Below are 6,498 nucleotides of genomic sequence, written 5' to 3'. Positions count from 1 at the left end.
GAGTCACTTCTAAAATGTAACTAATACGTGCGCTTCACAATGTCGCAAAACGATGTGCGTCTCCCATACACTTTCATTGTGCAACTTTTTTTGTATAGGGCTTCTTTGACGTTCACGGTGCATATCGTCTTTTCGCTTAATAATGTCAGCTCTGTCGAAAAAATTTGACACGCACATGATCTGCAATAAAATTAAACATGTTGTTGGCGTTCTTTCTGGGGTATTAGTATCCTTTCCAAGTAACCCAGCTTTTGGCCTAATTACAATGCGTTTATTCTTTTAGAAAATGCACTTCTTTTTGTGTACTTGCGCTATTTCGTTAAAAATGGTTCTCACATGCCCATTAATAGAGATCTGCAGGCGCAGACGTTTTCTATTTTCTGGGATTTTTTTCCTTGTCCTTTTTTCTTACAGTACATAGCATGGTAATACATCGCATGTCTGCACCGATTGCGACACATGCCGCACTTCAAATTGCGTATAAATCAGTCACAGCTCAACGCACCTAAATACAAGCAGCCTGTCAATCCTCGCAAGCCTGCTTTCGAGCTGACGTCACAGCTATTACGAGCAGTCAATACGCGAAACACGAAAGGCTCCCAAGTGCGCTTTAGGAATAGATCGTCACTTCATTTAAAAGGAACAGCTGTAATTGAAGTGGTCATTAATGAGTGGTGTCAGTAGCCATAACCTTGCAGGCGGCGTCATCTCGTCTACCCAGACCAGAGCTCAGACAGTTTCATAAACCTCTTTCGCTGTCGCAAGTGAGCGGTTTGTAAACGCCACTTTAACAGGGAATAACAGCAAGACTGCGGACACCCATTGACGCAATGATCAAACACCAGATTATGCTTTCAGGAAGCAATCATGCGGTGTGTTCGCATGCGTATTGAATTCTATACACCCTGCAACTGACTGCTGTCATAACGCCCTATAACAACGTCGTCCTTAGCGTCGCATTTTCCCCTGTCTGCGTTCTGATGCAATACTTTTTTGCAGAGTAGTTGGTTCATACTTGAAAAATTGAATTGCTGCAAAAACTTGACGAAAAAAACGAGGGAGACAGCCTGTCAGCCTGTGTGTTCTGCGCTCTTTCCTGTCTCCCTTGTTTTTTTCTTCAAGTTTTTGCAGCAATTCAATTTTTCATGCGTTCTGATGTATGCATCTAACAGTCCACAGCTCGCTTCTGCATCTGTCCTTGATAGTGGCCGGCTTTTTAGCTCTTTTAGCTTGCTTTGTTCAAACAGGAAAAACATTTAAGCCTATATATATAAAAAACTGCCATGCCTCCACGCAACGCGCAGCACAGTGACAGCGAAAGCGGGAACAGCGGCATTTCCGAGCCTTTTTTAAACACTCTTTGAGTAACTGCTACAAGCACACTTGCAGGGTTTCCACTACGCCATAAATCATCGTTACTTTTATGTAGTAGGAAGGCATTCACTATGTCATCTTTTGATGTTCTTTGGAGGAGGCTTGATACCCACTACACACTTGCAAGGAATTTCGTGCAGGTTTTTCTTATGCTGTGGCTGACGACAATGAAGAATTACGCTGAAGCTTTTGTACTTTACAGGACGCAAGCTTACAAAATAAGAGTATTTCTTTAGAACCACTCGGTTCTTGGCCAATCCCACAGCGTGGGTGTGTGCCACAGATTCTAGGCTCCTCGTCTTGTTGTTGTTCTTTTTCTTGTAATGGGTTAGAGCATTCGACAACCTACTCGATCCGCAACTTGCATTGTGTGCCACTTGGTTGTTCCTCTGCTGTTCTAAAACGCTTCATTACTCATATTAAGGAGACTGTTTTTTCCGACATCTGTCGCCTCGCTAAGGCCAGTTTCCAATGCAGTTTCAAGCTTTGGCGTCACTCAGTGTTAGAATACTAGGCTGGTGCGTTGTAGATGCGGATTAAAATCTCATTGTGTTCTCCGTGCTATAATTAATTAGTTTTTTTTTCTTATTTTGTGCGATAGGGGTTACGGACACGTTGTGGTTTCAAGAGAGCTTTTACTCTCAAATGTGACGAGGTCACATGCCGGGAGAACCCTTGTGTGTCAGCGTCCTTGTGTAACCACTCAGCAGCGGTTATTCCCGCTGACGGCGGACACGTAGTGCTAGACAGTGGATTAGGTGGACATGTTAGCAGAATGTGCTTCCATGTGTAAGGAAGGAGGGGGTTTTCAGTGATTGCACTGGAAAATAAGAATAGGAGCGGAAGCACAGTCTACCCACATGTTCACTCAATTCACTGTCTAGCGCTACGTGTCCGCCGTCAACGGGAATAACTGCTGCTGCGTGGTGACACAAAGACGTTGACACACAAGGGTCATCCCGGCATTTGACCTCGTCCCACTTTCTTCATACAATTCTACGCCAAAATGTTTTTTCCAGCGTAAGCAAAGCGAGATAATTTAAAGTACTGAAAAAAGCCGGCCTCTCTTTTTGTTGTCCTATCAAATACATATGCAAAAGGGAGCAGTAGACCATTAAATATGTAAATGAGAACGCAGGCAGTTAAGAATGCGATGCTATGACAGCATTCGTTATGACAGCTATCATTTATAGGGTGTATTGAAAGGTTCCTCAGCGGTTAGTTGAGCTATCGTTCCGTTATTGGCAGATATATGCCTTGCCCAAAATATGCGTGAGTTGCAGTTTATACGTATGACGTTTAATACCTAAAGCTACTCACGAGCACAGTTTTTTTATATATAGGTGATGAAATAATGAGTCACTGAAACAATCAACCTACTACCATTGCTATCTATCTGCTCTGCGCGGACTAGCCGCGTTCGCCTTCTGGGCAGACCTTTACACTCTCTTTAATAAAAGACGTTTAGTACAACAAGTACTAGAAATGTGGATGACTTTGCTAGGTCAGAGCTGAAAAAAAAAAAACATTTTGCAACCAAGAGTTTCAAAAGCATGTCTCGAAGGGTAAAGTATATAGGGCATACAGAAACCATCGTATTCCATTATAATCATGAAAAAATTTACTAAAAACATTCTTTTTTCTGAAGAAAGTCTGTGATTGGTGTCAGGACTATTGTATTCTAATGCGTTTACAACTTGTGGTATACATTCTCACAACAAGGTAATCGATCAGTTGCACACGCACACTATGATGCTTTGGCTTCATTCCACTAAGTGCATCCCACACTACAACCGTTTCCCCAAGAAAAAACCACCCGAAATTGTCTATCGGCGTTGACTGTATGTGCCGCTACCAGAACGAAGCAATCAACCAGCTGTTATTGCAGCTCTCAACACACAAGCACAAAGAATTTCTATTTTTAAAGAAGAAAAAGCTGTGCTGTATTGGTTTTTTCCCAGTGTATCATCTTTATTCTTTAGACAATGACGCAGCTTTCCATATTCTCCGTCACGCAACGTCCATAAAAACCGAGCATTCAGTGAGTGTCAGTTACGCAGAAAAATTCAAGGTATCTCTCCTCCACCAATCGCACGTAACGACGTTTCGGTTGCATAGGGGTGGATAAGCGGCTGGCGCCTGCTATTTATGGAGAGCTGCGGGGTTGTTTCCCGTCGCAATGAAGGGGGGGGGGGGGGGGGAGAAGCACGGACGGCGGTGTTGCCAGAAACGCTGGCATGAAGTCAGCGTAGCGTCGCTAATCGACTGTACACGCAATTCCCCCGCGCGCTTATACGAAAGGCGCAATGATCTTCTGGGGCCGCTTCCTCGCTCTTACCACGAAAGAAAAGGCGCTTGGAGGCGTCGGCGACCTTGTATGCCCCTCTGCGGGAGCGTATATAGAAAAAGACCATGGAAAATTACGACGTGCTATGAATCGAAATCAGAAACAAGTTTCGTGAACCATGACAAGCTGCGAAACGCACCGTATGTAAGGTTTATTTCAAGATCAGAGTGGCAAATACGCTCCCAAGTCCCTTCCCACCCGAACAAAACATCCACCAAACTGACTGTGAATAAGCTACACGCTGTAGCATTGCGCTCCTGGAGCTCCTTCCCACATCCAGCTCGTTTCTTTCATCATTGAGGTTTGCTCTCGCGGTGCCGAAAAGAGGAGGCCATGTTCACCGTTGTGGATATTGCTCACTGTTTCTTTGAATGTCGGAGTAAATCGGCTGCGTTTCTTGTGTCATATCAAGAAGCGAATACCTGTTCCTTAACTACTTGTCTTACTTTAGTTATTTTTTGTAGCTTTTAAGGAAAAATGTAAGGCAAGCGAATGTTGCTACTGGTCACAATGTCATAATGACGGTTTCCTCTGCAAGCACGACTTTCAACAAAACGGGTCGTAATGTTCGCAGCGAATATTTTCCTTGCAACCACACATGCTATCACAAAGCCGCGAATAGTGATTGTAGAGAGGGAGACACGACAAAAGCGCAACAATGCGTTCCGGTTGAGACATGCAGTCTCTTGACTTACATTATTGGTAAGAAGAAACACAGTAGAAAAAAAGAACCGAGAGAAATGTGGATACGATACATCGAAGTGGAGGTTGTGGTATTAGTGGTGGATCCGTCGCGGTGAAGCAGTGGTTATGGTGTTTAGGTGCTGAACCAAAAGTAGAGGGTTCAATTCCGGCTATGACGGTCACACTTCAACAGAGGCGCAACGCCAGAGGCTCATGCACTGTGCGATGTCAGGGCACGTTAAATAAAACGGGTTGATCAAAATTTGTGAAGCCCTCCACAAGGGCGTCCCTCTTATTCATGTTATAGTAGCGGAGCATAAAAGCCTGTATATTATTCGTAGTAGTAGTGGCCTAGCACAGAAAGTGTTGTCAAGCTCCTTAGTACCACTCACATGGGCTAGCGATAAATTATAAACGAGTAACGGCGCTGAACAAATTGATTGAAAAACTGGAAAAGCGTAGTGTAATGTCTTTTAAAAATATATCTGTTGCCAATTGAAGCTGGGCATATTTCAAACGTCAATAACATTTGATGTTGTTTCGAACGCTGACATGAAATTGTAGGCAAAGTTCAACTACCTATAATCATAAGAAAACTGCGATTTATTATTGTAAGCACTTTTAACGTACTTTGTCATTGTCGCTCGTACATAGCCATCGTCATCTCGGTTCTTAGCATTCCTTTTCGAGAGTAGTACTCAGCTGATGATCAAACAAGTATACTGGCCTTGTCTGCTACAGTGGGGTTCCATACCTCAGTGCATAAATAGGCCTACATTTGGGTCAATTCGCTCAAAGGTGGATCCGCATATATTTACTTTATTAGCCACTTGGGTTGATCATGGCAGTGAAACTGATGCTAGGCCAACAAGTGATGCATTATGGGCTTGCTGGTATATCATCTGGGAATAATATTTTAATGACAAATATATTATTATGCGTGCCTTTGTGCTGGGGTGGGGGATCATTACCTTACTTGTGGCACAATCTACATCCATAACAACCGTAAAGACAGGCAGCGAGAAAAAAAAGAACTCAGACACAGTGGGAAGTCGCAACAATACGGTTGCTTAAATAAAGAGGGGTGGAGCATGCAGTGTTTGGAGAGAGATTTATTTGATGAGCCACTAGTGGAGCCAGGCCTGAAACCAGATACGTGCGGAAGAGTTTTTCCACTTCACTAGGGTCGTCACGAGTGAAGTGGCACATACTCTGCAGGAGGCGCTTCTTCGTCTTCTTCTCTACATGTTCACGTTCGTGTCTCTAGGGGATGTAAGAAAAGCTGTTTCTGATCCATGAACGTCATCGGTTATTGGTAGAGGCTGTTGCCTTCTTCAGTTTTAGCGCACCGGTGGCGAGTAGGGGGATTTCCCCACTGTGGCTCGTGCACATTTCATGCTGTACGTGATCAACCGGTACCACGTCGAGAAGCGTAGTTCCTATCAAATGCTTCGCACCTCATGGTTTGGTGGCTAGTGGGTTAAGATTGTCACGTGGAGTGGCAGCCAAGTTCCGATCGGGTCGGATTCAGGACGTGCTCCCTATAGGATCACAATGATTCTGTTCTTCCCAAATTCGGCAACATTGACCACGAAATTGTAGCTCTGGTGAGCTATGCAAGATGGCCCGAGCTTCTCGGGCAGACGAGTGTGCTGCGATCTTGCTCTACGGCGGCCATAGCATTGAGACAGTAAGGAACGCGTGATTGCAGCGTTGATAAAAACGGCTACAGGAACGCTCAGGCTGTTGGAGACGCATATGGTACATTTGCGGCGGTTATCAAAGAAACACCGCGTGGGAAGACGTCAGCGCCGCCACTCAGTCAACAATTTAACAGTGCAGTGAGGCAGCGTGATTGTCGCGTTATTTTCTATTGCGATAGCAATTATGTGGACACTCTCAGCTGGATTTTCCTGTCGCCATCACGAATCGTATATGTATACGTATATATATTTATGAAAATGCAAGAAAGAAAAGAATCTAGGAAAAAGCTCCAGCACCTGGTATTGAACTTGAAACCTAGACGTTGTGATGGCGAGACGTTAACCACTGAGCCACCGAGGAGCACGTACTTTAACGAGCAAACGGGAAGT

This window comes from Rhipicephalus microplus, chromosome X (assembly GCF_043290135.1).
Source record: "Rhipicephalus microplus isolate Deutch F79 chromosome X, USDA_Rmic, whole genome shotgun sequence".
Lineage (NCBI taxonomy): Eukaryota > Metazoa > Arthropoda > Arachnida > Ixodida > Ixodidae > Rhipicephalus > Rhipicephalus microplus.
This window is presented reverse-complemented; position numbering follows the sequence as displayed.